Source organism: Erpetoichthys calabaricus, chromosome 13, assembly GCF_900747795.2.
Source record: "Erpetoichthys calabaricus chromosome 13, fErpCal1.3, whole genome shotgun sequence".
NCBI classification, from domain to species: domain Eukaryota; kingdom Metazoa; phylum Chordata; class Cladistia; order Polypteriformes; family Polypteridae; genus Erpetoichthys; species Erpetoichthys calabaricus.
The window spans coordinates 61,552,054-61,567,971 of record NC_041406.2 but is presented as its reverse complement, the minus strand read 5'-3'; the positions used below and the strand labels follow the sequence as shown (position 1 = coordinate 61,567,971).

The 15,918-nt window shown below is 36.9% G+C and overlaps 1 long non-coding RNA gene across 1 annotated transcript in view; it reads right to left on the bottom strand.

The window, feature by feature from the left end:
• LOC114663369 (uncharacterized) overlaps positions 1-7,063 on the bottom strand; it is a 42,772-nt gene extending 35,709 nt beyond the window's left edge. The window contains exon 1 of the long non-coding RNA XR_003718123.2: positions 6,896-7,063. This is a non-coding gene — a long non-coding RNA (uncharacterized LOC114663369). The remainder of the gene's footprint in view (positions 1-6,895) is intronic.
• Between the last annotated feature and the right edge of the window lie 8,855 nt (positions 7,064-15,918).

Sequence of the window (15,918 nt, the reverse complement as noted above, 5' to 3'; positions counted from 1 at the left end):
GCTCACTCCTGTTTTCTGTGCTCCTGTCGGACTCTTTTTGCGCCTGCGTCTCTCGCGGACCCTCATCCGCCTCTGTCGCCCTCTTTTGTCCGCCTTTCTCGGGTCCTCAGCCGACTCTCGCGGACTGTTTGTTGCGCCGGCGCAGTACGTCTTTTTGCAGCTACGGCCCATGGCCGGATGTGCCTGCGTCCATCATCCGGTTTAGCATTCTCGGTTAGTAATATGGATGTTAAACAAAGTGGAGTAATAAACAGAGAAAACGGAATCTGAGAAATCATCCTGTGCTCATAGACAAATTTCAAGAAAAACTACTTTAATGGATTCAGACCTTTTTATTTTGTCCTTTAAATTAAAACTGACACCGTTTCAGTTTGGAAAGTGAGATTGTTTTAAGTACAGCAGCTTACATTTTTAACTGGTAAAAGATAAAGAATTTGAAATTGCTGCTTAGTAAGCAATTGGCATGTCAGCTTAACAGCAAAATTAATCTTTTACTTGTAAACCTGTTAAACATGTTAGGCTTGTGTCTTCTTGATAAACAACTTCTTAACATTTGATACATTTTCAGTTTTTTAAAGATTTAAACAGTTTATTATTTAGTACATGTTTTGGTAAGAAACAAGTACTACATAATTAAAATGGTAATCCATACTTTATAATTTACACTTCAAGAATTACGAATGCCTAGCTGATACACTGAAGAAAAAAAAACCTTTATAAATACACTAAATGTATATTTTAATAGCAAAAAAGGCCAGAGTGCAATTAATGATTAAAATTATTAAAACCTATAAGTACATGGATATTTACAATTAAGCAGTGTTTAATTGCAATGTTAATTGAATGAGTATATATATATATATATATATACAGTAATCCCTCCTCCATCGCGGGGGTTGCGTTCCAGAGCCACCCGCGAAATAGGAAAATCCGCGAAGTAGAAACCATATGTTTATATGGTTATTTTTAGAATGTCATGCTTGGGTCACAGATTTGCGCAGAAACACAGGAGGTTGTAGAGAGACAGGAACGTTATTCAAACACTGCAAACAAACATTTGTCTCTTTTTCAAAAGTTTAAACTGTGCTCCATGACAAGACAGAGATGACAGTTCCGTCTCACAATTAAAAGAATGCAAACATATCTTCCTTTTCAAAGGAGTGCGCATCAGGAGACAGAGAACAAAGCAAGCAGTCAAAAAAAAAATCAATAGGGCTTTTTGGCTTTTAAGTATGCGAAGCACCGCCGGTACAAAGCTGTTGAAGGCGGCAGCTCACACCCCCTCTGTCAGGAGCAGGAAGAGATAGAGAGAGCAAGCCACAGAAAAACAAAGTCAAAAATCAATACGTGCCCTTTGAGCTTTTAAGTATGCGAAGCACCGTGCAGCATGTCCTTCAGGAAGCAGCTGCACACAGCCCCCCTGCTCACACCCCCCTACGTCAGCGCAAGAGAGAAAGTAAGTTGGGTAGCTTCTCAGCCATCTGCCAATAGCGTCCCTTGTATGAAATCAACTGGGCAAACCAACTGAGGAAGCATGTACCAGAAATTAAGACCCATTGTCCGCAGAAACCCGCGAAGCAGCGAAAAATCCGCGATATATATTTAAATATGCTTACATATAAAATCCGCGATGGAGTGAAGCCGCGAAAGGCGAAGCGCGATATAGCGAGGGATCACTGTATATTTTTTAACAAAAATGATGAAAACTTGCTTCAGAAGGGGCATGTTACAGAGAAAAAAAAAGACAGTTGGTCTCTCTATTACATTAAAAAGTTTTCCATTATGTCCGCGATATATTCAGCCTTGATCACTCCCCTCCACACCACTTGCCCAATCGTTATTCCTACTGCGTACATCCTCTCTCCGTACCACCCTGTGACACTCTCAATGTTAGCTCAGCATTTAGCACAGTCGCTTATGATAGATAGATAGATAGATAGATAGATAGATAGATAGATAGATAGATAGATAGATAGATAGATAGATAGATAGATACAGTTTAGTCAGCCACCAATTGTGCAAGTTCTCCCACTTAAAAAGATGAGAGAGGCCTGTAATTTTCATCATAGGTATACCTCAACTAAAATGAGAAAAAAAATCCAGAAAATCACATTGTCTGATTTTTAAAGAATTTATTTGCTAATTATGGTGGAAAATAAGTATTTGGTCACCTACAAACAAGCAAGATTTCTGGCTCTCACAGACCTGTAACTTCTTCTGTAAGAGGCTCCTCTGTCCTTCACTCGTCACCTGTATTAATGGCACCTGTTTGAACTCGTTATCAATATAAAAGACACCTGTCCACAACCTCAAACAGTCACACTCCAAACTCCACTATGGCCAAGACCAAAGAGCTGTCAAAGGACACCAGAAACAAAATTGTAGACCTGCACCAGGCTGGGAAGACTGAATCTGCAATAGGTAAGTAGCTTGGTGTGAAGAAATCAACTGTGGGAGCAATGATAAGAAAATGGAAGACATACAAGACCACCGATAGTCTCCCTCGATCTGGGGCTCCACGCAAGATCTCACTCCGTGGGGTCAAAATGACCACAAGAACGGTGAGCAAAAATCCCAGAACCACACGGGGGGACCTAGTGAATGACCTGCAGAGAGCTGGGACCAAAGTAACAAAGGCTATCATCAGTAACACACTACGCCGCCAGGGACTCAAATCCTGCAGTGCCAGACGTGTCCCCCTGCTTAAGCCAGTACATGTGCAGGCCCGCCTGAAGCTTTCTAGAGAGCATTTGGATGATCCAGAAGAGGATTGGGAGAATGTCATATGGTCAGATGAAACCAAAATAGAACTTTTTTGGTAAAAAAAAGAGAAAAATATCCTGAACAATATGCAAACAGAAATGCAAAAAAGCAATGTTTATAGAATGTAAGTTAGAGGATAAAGTAATTCATAATATTGTTTTTGATGAGGCATTAATGTAATTTAATTTTTATTTACTTTTAATTACATTTTATTCTGTTATACTTTTTTACTTCTACTTTTTAACATAATTACTATGTTTTATTATTCATTGGTATTTAAAACAGACTGTGGTAGTGTAATACTCAAGTAACTGATTTTCTATCTATAATAACTAAGTACCAAACCATCTTCCTTCCACACCCCACATACTCTTCCATATACCATCTCTTTAAATACAATTGTTTCCCCTAACGGCTCAGCCACAGTATAGGGTGCCCGTCCCGGGAGTTGGCGAGTGAAGCAAGCAGGGGCGAAGCCCCCTTGTAATTATAAAAAGGATTTTTTTTATGCCCTATGTATCATGGATACGTATTATTGTAAATAGATTATTAATGTATTTTGAATTTTTATTTATTTTAGCATTTTTATGATCACTGAACAATAAGCCCACAGAATTTCATTTTGTTAATAAAAAATACTTTGCACCTGACGTTCTATAGTTTAATTATAAAAACAGCAAATGTAACAATTTAATATAGAACACAGGTCTTTTGTGTGTCTGGTTATGCAGGAGCTTAGTGTAAAACATTTTTAAAGAGAAAAAAAAAAATCAGTGTATTAGAATCAGTCGTACAAGTGATATGAAATCAGTGATAGGTATCAGCCTAAAAACTTGATCAAAGCATCCCTATCTGGGACCACAAGTATTTCAGATTTCGGAAACACCCAACCCTCAACTCCTCCAGTCTGAGAACTTTAAAACACCAGTGTTATAGGGAAGGAGTAGGAAAAAAACAGAAAAAGGCTTGATGTTGCCAGAAAATAAAAAGCTAAAATGCCTGTTAACCATTCAGTATATCAGTATCACAAGAGTTTCTGTCTGCTATGATATCTTTCTGTCATTTTGACTACTGCGTCCCTACATTGCATAACATCAAAAGGACCACAAGGCTTACCTAAACTCTACATATAAACCAAGTGTTAAAGCACTGCAGCTACTTTCTGGCTTGGCATGCTTGCATTTCCAGTTAGATAGTAATGTTAACTCCTTTAGTAATTCGTTTATACTTTTAGTCAGGAGGTGGATGTTGCACAGGTTCATCTGTGCTTTTACTTGGCGTCATCCGGCACTAGTGATGAGTGAACCCTGTTGAATTCGCTTTGCACATGTTTGTCAAAACATATGAAGTCCTCGGGAACTTTGCAGAAATCAGTGAAATCATTTGTCGTGGGAAAAGGAGAACATGTGAGGTGGCACATTGTGGATGGAGCGAGCTGTTTGTCAAAAACACAAACCCTAAATTGTATGCAAATGTGGTAATGAACAATGGGCTTTTGTGGACATGGGAGGACTAATAGAATCGGGTACTTGGCCACAAGTAAGGCGATTTTGAAAAAGAAAAAATTTTTAAACAACAGCTATTTCAATATGCTGGTACATGCACTGAATCACATACACACACAGTTTTACAGCAGTTGTACCCACAAGCAAAGGAAGTTTACTCTTGATTTTTCATACTTTGTAGGGACTGAGGAAAGGTCTGTGCATGTTTTCACAACCCTTGGAATACAAGGTGCACAGCCAGCATCAATCTGACGTGTGCAGAGAGCTCTGTATATACAGATTGTTCCTTCCACCATGTGCCACCTAGTCTGTTCTTTCTTCACGTTAAATTGTTGCTGCTTGTTTACTTTATCTGCTGCCAGCTTTGCTGCTCTCAGACTCTTAGCACACTTTCATGCTGACTGTGCACTTTGTATTCAAAGTTGTATGAAAACATTACATACAATGTGGCATACTGTGGACTTAAGAGACTTTTATTTATTAGATAATATTATAATGGAGGGTGTCCAGCAAAGTTGCAAAAAATATACAGACCACCTGCTCAAATATCGACTACTGATAAATTGAGGGTGGAGAAACTATCCACTTTAAGTAAGCCGACATTGCTTAATTTTTTTTTTAGCATACTAAGATTAGTGGTTGCCACCACTCCCTCTCACACAAATAAAGAAAAGATGCTAAAAGGCTATTTCTGTTCTTACAAAAGAGTAGAGATCAGCACTAAATCCAAGTGATTTTAGAAGAAATGCATTATGCATTTTGCTACTAGAGTACAAAAATTTAAAAAAAAGTGCATAACCTTAAAATAATAATAAAATCCTGTTTGACATCAGTCAATCATTAATGAAAAGTATTGTAATACTACACTGTATTGCTCCCCACCTCTAATTGTTAGTACTTAAATGGTTTTGATTATGAGGTCAGCCTTTAAATACAACAGAGAAAAAAACTGATACACATCAGTTGACATGCTAATAGTCCACTCCAACCTTAAAGTATTAAACATGGGTTCAAGTTCTGAGTCATCACTGCATGGAGAGCACTTTGAGTAATGAGGAAAGCACTATATACATGAAAAGAATAATTATTATTATAATTGTTACTAAACAAACAAATAGAAGTAACCTGACAAAAATTGCCATCCACCAATGGCAAGATCAAGGAAAAAAAAAACTGGTGTGATGGATACAAATAATGGCTATGCCAAATGATTTAAGCAATAAAAATGACAAAATATCCTATTGGAAAGGCTTATTATAATACTACCAGGCACTGATAAACAACTAAGCTAAATATCTGGAAAGCATCATAAGACTACAGATTTTTGACACTCCCTTCCACTCCATTTTACAGTATATAAAACTATAGTGACAATGGTTTACAAGCTACACTGTTTGATCATTTGCCTTTAAAAGGTGGTTTGGGAATATTACGGAGAGCAACACCACCATTAATATCATTGGCCTAAAGTGGTCCTCCCTCACTGTACTTTATCACTAATAGGCAAGTATGATAGAAGTGTACTTCCCTGACAACAGTATTAATTTCCTGTTCTCAGAGTTTTGCGTTTTAGATTCATTCTCTAGATCTTGATCCCAAAGACTAAGCAGCAACTGTCTGTAAAACATTTTTACTCCAAATGTTGAATTTTGAGTCTGTGTGGCATAAGGCGTTAGATGTTGGACTACTGCTACTGACACCGAGTCACAATGAATAAGCCACTTCACTTGCCTTTGTTCTAACTGGAAAAACGAACGAAATCAAAGCCTTAGATGAAGACGTCTGCCAAAGAATTAAGTAAATACATAAACCTGAAAACATATAAAGTGTATGAGGGGGGGTTGGAACCTGCTGTACACGAATTACAGCAGGTTGCCATTAGAATTTAGCATGCATAACTTGTTCGATACACTGCAACAACTGAGCGATTTCCTTTATGTGGATAAAACACCTCACTAACTATAATTACCACTAAAGCTCTGTGTGATGCTTTTTAACTGAATAAAAGTTTCTTAAAATAATTTCGTTATCTTTGTAGTGTAATTATTAACGCAAATTACTAGACCATATAAACTACTGATCTCACAATCATGCTAAGGGAATAAAGGAACTTCTCCATATGAATTACTTAACCCCGACAAGCATAAAAAAAAACTAACTTTTTAACTATTAGTTCAACAGTGCACCACGAACGATGCATTTACAGTTTAAGCAAAACGAAAACCCTAATTTACTAATATTAAAATATTAATACTTGAAAAAGCGAGCATTCGTGTTAGGCGACATTTTCATATACGACGACGTCCCACCAAAGTAAAATTAACTTAAAACAACAATGCTGTGTCATTATTGCTACATGACGCTAACGTTTTAAATAAATATTTTGTGTGGCCAAGCAGGTTCTCTAAAAAAGATCATACACAGAAACCCCCTCAGTCTCACGTTATTACGTCTCAGTGGTTTAAAAAATCTCCGCTAAATACACCAACATAAACACAGCTCTACTGTAAATAAGCCGCTGAATCTGAACGGCACAGCGCAAAAGTAGGCTGTGTGGCCTGCATCTGTTCAAAACGAAAAAAAACCAAACCCATTCATATTTTCATTGAACGCGTATCTGAGTTTACCTTCTGCTGGAAACTCTTCAAACTCGTCGTCTTCCTCCAACAATCCTAAATCGACGGGCTGTTTCTTGTCTGACATGATGTTCCACGTTACAACACTCTTCCACCACAACCGTTCACAGCTATTGCGGAATCAAGAAGCATGATGGGATACTGGAAGATCGCTGCGGAAATCGCTTTGGTGCGCGTGCGCGTGTTTTCATGTCTTGTCTGAGCAGCTCATTTATTGAAATGAGTCTACCACTGCTCTGTTTGAATTTATTTCTGAGTGTCCATTTCAAACTACTAAGCTTGATCTCAAGCAAGAACAGAACGTTATGCAATGTTATTCCTTAAAGTACACTCACACAAAAAAAGTTGCTGTAGACTTAATTTGAAGAACATTAGGGTATGAGGAATGTGACAGATGTACGCTATTCATATAAACTCTGATCTGCAAGGTAAAAAATGGGAGGCTGTGCTGAGGACATATTTTGTTATTATCAATTAAAACGATGTTTTTTTTTTTTTTTTTAGATATTATTAGAGTGCAGTTCATTTACATTATCTGGAGCCTTAAACCTTTAAAGAAGACTGTCTGCCCATTTTTCTTCTTTAGCATTATTAGCCCCTCCAGTATTTTATTGTTATTTTATTGGCATTTTTGGTTGTTAAGTATACTACAATAAATATTAGATTTACATATCAGTGTAAATTTGTTCTTTAGTTCTAATTTATTTTTAATTTTTATATGTCTTATTGCTAATACTGTTTTGGAATGTTTAAGCCTAGCCACCTAATCCAGGCAATATAAAATGGCAAGAAGAACACCAAGAAGTGAACAGCAATTATTAAGCAGATAGAAAACTTCTAACTAGGCAGTAAGGCATTAAGGCATTATACAGACGTATTGCAATTGTTATAAAATGGCTCAAATAGCATTTGTTGACACACTTCTATTGAATAATTCATTTGCTGAAAGTACTTAGTGTGTCAGAGAGAAGATGTGCAGCATTTTTCATAATGGCAGTTTTGTTTTAATTAGCTCCTTCACTGCTACTTCCAGGTGGTCCAGAGTGCATCCCATAACTGAGCTTCCCCTTTTAATTAGCTGGTTAATTTGGTGGGCCATTCTTGAAGTGAGGTCATTGGCCACACACAACCATGCCCCCCCCCCCCCCCCCCACACACACACACGTACGACGTTTTGTTTTGTTAATAATATGTACTTTTTATATGTGCAATTGCAATTGAATAACAACTCTAATTTAAAAATACAATTCTAGAGATTCCTCAAAAACAGTTCAAAGTAAAGAAGGAAAAAATTAATTCATAAGTGTTCTGTCTCTTTGGATTCAGGCTGTGGTGTAGTATATTTTAAGATGATTAGCTGAACTGAGATAGCCTGTGTGCATTGAAAATATTTCTCATGCATTTAGATTAAATACACTTATCATTTGAGACATTCCACAGGTGACTGGTACACTTGACAACAAAATCAATGTAATAAAGGTAAAGAATCAGCAAGAAACTTCAGGAATATCATAATATTCTCAAACCTACAGAATCCAATTCCTAACTTGGCAGCCTTTGTCCTTCTAACCTCTCGATACAGTGACATACTCTGCAGGAAGTAGTCTTCTGGGGTTGAGGTGGATATATAAAGTCTTGTATCCATATGTGTCATGATCTTGGTTATTCACTCACAAGTCCAAAAAAACCTTTCAAAAAAGTCCCACAAGTTGAAGAGTCCATCAGCCTTCAGCATGCATGACTAAAGGGCAAATGAAAATCTTTATAAAATAAATGATTTATTTTCAAAAATGCTTTTGTAGCACAAAAATCTCCAAAGAGCACAAAAGACCCAGGAGAAGTTGCCTTAGCACAATAGGCAATCTATTGGTGAAAAAAGACCAAAAACGCAAATCCAAAGATTGGTCGACAAACAGAGCAAAGAGGTCAAAAATCCACAGAATTATAACAAAATTACAGAATAATCCTTCAGAACTCCCAGACTCCCGGAAAATGCAATGTACCACAAAGTAGTTTGTGTTTTATCAGCCTTCATAAATTGAAAGGAATCACTTGATGGAGATAGACAGGTGGCCACACCTCTTGGAGAACCACCCACAATTACACAGAACATAGTAGAAACATGTACACATAGAAATTAAGTAAGACAGAAAAAATAATAAAAAAAACAGTAAAAAAGACATAGAACAGGAATTTGAGCAACAATCAGCAGAGAAGCCCTGACTGAAACATAACAAAATAGGCATTCTCTCATTTCCTGAGAGCATTGCATTAACATCTGCACAAATTTTTCTATGAATGCAGTTCCTTGAACCAATGCTTTGGTTAGCTGTGTAATTCATTTGATAACAAAGGTGTAAATCAGAAGTGAGCTGGCTCCTCTGCATGGACTCCTTCAAACAAAAAGGCACCCAAATGGGCACATTCATTTTTGGCTTATAACCACTAACTGAACTCTGGCTGGATGTGATGGACAAAATAATACACCTATAAGCACACACTAGCTCTGTCACTGGAAGTGACCATGATTCAATCACCAGAGGGTACACCCTCTACACCTTACTGCATTCAACTCTTTGTTCTCTTTGGGTTAGCTGAGAGCTGAGGATCTGTTTTCTTTGTAGGAAATGAATGCCAATTATCTGTTCTCTTTGTGAGGTGAAAGCTGACAAGCCACTTTCTTCTGGGTGAGAAGCCACCCTGTATCTGTGGAGAAAAAGCTTGCAAAATTCCATAGAACCTTGGAGCTAGATTCCCTGAACTAGCTCTAAGATCCACTGTGACTGTGAAGCAACTGACATTACTTCAAAGAAGAGCTTTAGTGCCCACACATGCCAGAAAGAGTAATTCTTTTTCCTATGAAGTTGCAGAGGACACAGAAAAGAGCCTAATACCAGCTAGCAACTTCACATCACACCACAGACAAAGAACAATGTATCATTGACAAAGATTGCACTCCACTTGATCCCAGAGCAGCAACTCCACACAACCTCTGACATCACTCTTAAAGACTTGGTATCACAAAACTGTTTATCTTTGCCAAGATAAGTTAGAACTCTAAGTAGCTAATAAACAGAAAGCCCTTTCTGTGTTGTATGTTTGACTGTTTTATCTATTTTTCATTCTGTCTTCTAGGTCAATTTTTATAGATTTATGATTTATTAATATTTCTATAATCCTTGTGTTTATCAATAAATTGCATTCTTATTTTTCTTACAAAGAGTGTGCTTCAGTTACCTTGATACAGTCTAACAGCTGGAAACCCCTCCTACACAGAAAAGTAAAGAAAATAAAGGGTCTTATCAAATGATTTAATCAATAACTGGCATTGCCTAAAGCAAAACTGATAATTAACTGATTGATTAACAACAATCAATTAATTGTTTTTCTTACATCCATACACCATTTCCTACATATATTTTTATCCCTGGCTGGACATGAAGTTCCAGTCCTGTTATAATCTTTTATATAAACGTCTACGTGTGGAAGTGTGTGTGTCTGTCTGTCCAGCCCGAAAGTGCAAGGCTACAGCATGAAGCTCAAAGAATGTGACTATGTCACCAAAGTGAAACCACTGCGGCTAATACACAAACGAGGCGAGCACATCAGCAAAACAAAACATCCGTTGAGAGAAAAACTCGCTTAGCCGCTGATAGACAATGGAGGTGAGCACATCAGGAAAACGAAACCAGCGTGGAGCCGTGAATACACAACCAATGTGATTGATTGATTGAAGTGCCAGAATTCATGGTTTCTAGAAGCCTGACTTTTTACAGCACAAGCTTACACAGCTAGTGTCTTATAAATATGTTTTTGCTTGCCAGTGGTGACTTTTGTCTTTTAATCTGGGCCATCTTAAGCATTTCAGCTATTTGATACCTGGAATTTTTTTTGCAACAACAAAGAACATGAGAAGAAACTTGGACTTGCCTTGTTAGTTTTCATGTCAAACTGTACGCTTTAACGCATTAACCAAGACAGATAACATATCAAGGGAAAAAGTTATGTAGCCAGCTAACTCTAAATTATTTGAGATATGTTTTCATTCAAGGAGTGTAGGCACATATTACTTTTTTAGGAATTGTACAATTTTCCTCTTCTCCATTGCTACCAAGCCTTTGGCATTTGGCATGTGGCTACATATTTGAAACTAGGTATTTTTTTATTCTGTATGTGTTTGGCTGCTGTTGTTAATGCCTGTAGCTATATTTAGCATCATGAATTATTTAACCAGGATTATTTGCCATCCTAGAGGGAAGTTGTATCACTCTAATTAATAGCAGGTGTCCAATTCTGAGCCTAAAGGATCTTATAGGCAGCTGGTATTCATCCAACCAAGCTCTCAACTGGTGGAAAAACACCCCCTTAATTGAAATTCCTACATTTTGTAATTATGCTTCTTTTCCTGTTTCTGAATTTTCATTAATCTTTAAGAGTTGTTGTGAAAAAAATTTTGGTTTCTCTGAAAAAAAGCCTTGGAAAAGCAGCCTGTTTTTGATAAATAGACACAAATATGCATAACCATTTATTTTTAGTGAGCTACTTTTTATAATACTGTAGATGGGTAAGTGGAGCCAATGCAGATTATTGTTTTAAATTCATAGATTTCTAAATGTGTTTGGTTGTGAGAAACTACAAATGACTAGGAGCTTAACTTTGGGATATTTAGAATAGGGTGTAAAATGATGTGGAGATTCAACACTGGTTAGAGTGATCCTTATGACACCTGGGTTTTTTCTTAAAAGTAATTTCAATAATGATTGAACTCCCAATTAAAATGCTTATTCTAATTATTTCAGGACAGAAATATATATCAGATATGGTCTAGATTCATAATATATTTTCAAAATTGCACATTTATATGGGTTTATACAGATGTACATGTACAGATTACAATGAAATTCTTCTTTGCACATGATAATCAAAACACAACACATCACCACTCTCTGATGTGATGATTATCTTCTTTATATATAATACGCTACCATGGCTGTTTGTGTGTCTGTCCAGGATTTTAAATCACCTGTAGCTCGCAAACCATTTGAACTATGACCTGAAATTGGGTACACATATACTACGTGACATCTACTATCCGCTTTTGGGTGATGATTGACCTCCAAGCTTATTCCTCTTTTTATTTTTATTTTATTTTATTGTAGAATCAACTCTCGGCAGCGGCCAGCAGGGCGGCTGTGCGGGGCATCCGTATGGGCGCCGTTCTCACCCCTTCCACCTTTGCTGTCACTTCCCCTACCTCTTCATATCTTAAATCATTCTTGTGGCAGAGTAAAGACTTAAGTGCCAGCTTAAGTGAAAAATTAAGGAAAATGTACTAAGTAATTGCAGCACAAACACTAACTTAATCAGTTTTAACATGAAAAGATGCAGATGAAAGAAGAGAAGAAGCGGGTCGCTAGGGTGGAGAAAAGAACAGCTGCTCAGTAAACAGCAAGCGCATTAACCTCTGAGCAAATGAATGCTAAACGTACAGAGAAAGTGTATGAAAACTATGAATGCTCAAGTCAAGTGTATTCACTGCACGTTATCGTGCATTACGCCGTTACTAGTTGAGTATAACTACCTAACTGCAAGACATCTGTCTTCCTTACCTGAAAACACTGTGTACCAAGAGGAGACATATTAAGTTTCATTGAAATGCTGATGACACTAAGCTGTACAGTACTTTTAAAAGATTTTATTACACTTTAGCATTTTTCATCTCTGCAGACATTTCCTTATCATTTGATTTGCATTAATTTCCTTGTTAACATTTTCATCTGTTCTTTCTAAAAATGTTCATTTTGTTTGTGAGAGTTCAAAAAGAATACAGATTTGCCCGGCTTGATGAGGAGTGTCCACTTTCAACCTGTGTGCTTTTTGTCAAGTAGCTACTTTGAAAAAATATTATTTATTATAAATAAAGTTAAATTAATTTTGAAGAAGCACAAATCCTTGCTTTCTCCTGTAAAACGAAATGTTTTTCTCTACATAATAAAATTCACACAAGTATATGTGCCAGATAAGTTTTAATTTAAATGTGTTGTCTTTCATGTTATAAGTAAAAGGGTTAGACATGATTACACAATTGGGTATCCAAAACTTGAAATTACTGCTAATGAGAATGATTTGGGTATCATGGTGCCTTCATCACTGGCCACACCCAGACAAGGCTCTGAAGAGATTAAGTAGACTGGTAGATTTTGTGGTATTTTATAACACACTGCGTCAAGTACAAGTCAACAGAGGTTATTTTTAATGTATATAATGCACACTGGAATCTTGTGTGCAGTTGTGGTCATTGTGGAACAAAAAAGATATAATAATAATAGATAAAGTCCAAAGAAGGGTAACTGGACCTATTCAAGGACCATGTGGTATTTATTATTAGGAAAGACTAAAGGAGCTACATCATTTTTGATTTAAACAAATGGATGCCAAGAGGTAACATGGTAGAACTCTTCACAATTCTGAAAGGAGGTGGTAGGGTAGATGTCAGCCTTAATTTGAAAATGAGAATACAGTGCTACAGCCAGGAGTTGGTTAAGGGTAAATATCAACCAAATTTCGTTCTTTACGTAGAAAACTACTGTTTACATCGAATAAGTTACTAAGACAAGTGTTCCAAAGTCGTACTTTGAAGACCTTCGAAAATTACTTGATGATATCATTGGTCTGCACCAAAAGCCTGGTGCCCCTAACAGAAATAGTTGTGTTGTATGAATTTCTCAAATGGGAATTTCTCTAACACAAATTGTTTCTTTGAAATATCAGAGTCAGTTTAAAGCAGTTTTTTGAAAAAAGAAATGTTGATTTAAAAAAAGTTTTCTTTGTTCTATGTCATAAGTATTTTTCATGCTTGGAATATTATTTGAAGTATATTTTAAGGTGAAAAATGGCAGTTGTTCTCATTCTTAACATTAGTTGAGGTGTAAAAAACCCAGAATCATGTACTTACTACACATTTCTAGCTCTTAAATCAGTATTTCTCTCCTCTTATTCCTTCAAAATATCCAGGAATTTATACTTACTGTATAAGGTTAGAAAGATGCCTTTTTATTGTTTAGAACAGAGAAAGTTGTTCTTTATCTGGTTTTAACAGATATAGGCTAGGTTGGGTTTATACAATTCAATACAATACAATTTATTTTTGTATAGCCCAAAATCACACAAGAAGTGCCGCAATGGGCTTTAACAGACCCTGCCTCTTGACAGCCCCCCAGACTTGACTCTCTAAGAAGACAAGGATAAACTCCCAAAAAAACCCTTGCAGTGAAAAAATGGAAGAAACCTTGGGAAAGGCAGTTCAAAAAGAGACCCCTTTCCAGGTAGGTTGGGTGTGCAGTGGGTGTCAAAAAAGAAGGGGGTAAATACAATACAATACACAGAACAAAACAAATCCTCAATACAGTATAAAAATAAAAATTTTAGAAGTACGGAGCAGAATTTAAAAGGAGATGATATCACATAATATGATTTGGATTTGTTTAGAGTCCTGGAGACCTCAGCCATCAAGCTGTCTCCCCCATTTGGCCATTCCAAAGCTGAAACAGCGCTGGGCCAGGCAATCCGATGAAAGGACCCCTCTACCCCATGATTCCTGCGATTCTCCATCAGGGATGACTTTACCTTAGGCAGGCAAAACAACTTGGCAGGTGGGCCATGGCACCAAGTGCCACATTTGAGTACAAAGAAGAGAAACAGAATAGGTGAGGGTTAGTAACAAATTATAACTATCATGTTGCTTATGTTTTAGTGCTAATGACTATCAACACATCCATTGTCTTGACCAGGTAATAGGTAAGCAAATTATAAAAGAATACATACTCTTCTTTCAATGGAAAAACATTTGCCACAGTTTTTTGGAAATATGAAGGCAGAAAACTATGAGAAACTTGTTGAGGAGCTTCTCTTCCTACGTAGCATTTGGGAGCAACATTTCTTTAAAAATCCAATTCCTGCACTCTCATTTGTATTTTTGTTCCCTGAGAACAAATAAGATCTTATAGATGTAATAGTGGAAAGTGGACTGAGTCTATTTTATAAGACATCTGATGGTTATTCCTCAGTGTTTTGTGGTGTGTTCACAAAAGACACTTTACCTCAAACATTTTTCTTCATATTGGTTAATACTGGAAACACCTAAATTGCTAGCCTTAATTTTCATGTGCACCACATATTATTTACTTCTTTAGTATTCACTCATCACTCATGCTTCAAACATAACAGAAGACAAAGAGTAGATCAAATACAAAGCAAGAATACCTTTACAGGAGCCAAGGGCCGATGCTGCTTCCCAGATAGCTACTGTTGAAAGAGCTAAACAAATAACAAATCAATCCATAAAAATCAATAAAAAAGGCAAGTTACAATGACAACATTTTCAAGTTTTGTTACTTATGCTTATTTGCAGACAAACCAGGAATTAAATACAAGAAATCAAAAGTAGAAAAAAGATACAACTGAATCATTCTAATTAGTGTTCGAAACAGCAAGTTTTGCCTCAGTTTATCCAGGAGTGATATCACATGTATCGTGAGCCCATGTGGTTCAATGACAAAGGGGGATGAGGGCTGATGAAATGATCAAATCTTGACATGCAAAATCATCAAGGTGGACAACCTCCTGCTTGATGAAACAATTGAGTCTCCATATGCTGAAAGCAAGAATGAGAAATACTGCGCTGCATTAAATGAATGGGTGTCTGTGCACTGCATTGTTAAAAGTATGATCAGCTATCTGTTTAGGAGCTGAGTCACCCTGAGACTTGTGCATTTCTTAAAATCATACACTATAATGAAGCAGGGCTTGCATTTTCATTTCATAGCTGGTGCTACAGTTTGGTCCTTAGACTATGCTGTTTGCTGTTTTCAGTGTGTCTGCAGAACTTACCTTTTCATAGCAAACATTGTGTTCTCATATTCACACCCGCATCATTCCTCCAATTTGAAAGCAGATATGTCATCTGCCTCATATCTGTCTCTTTCCAGAGCTGAATATACATCTGTGTCATGCCA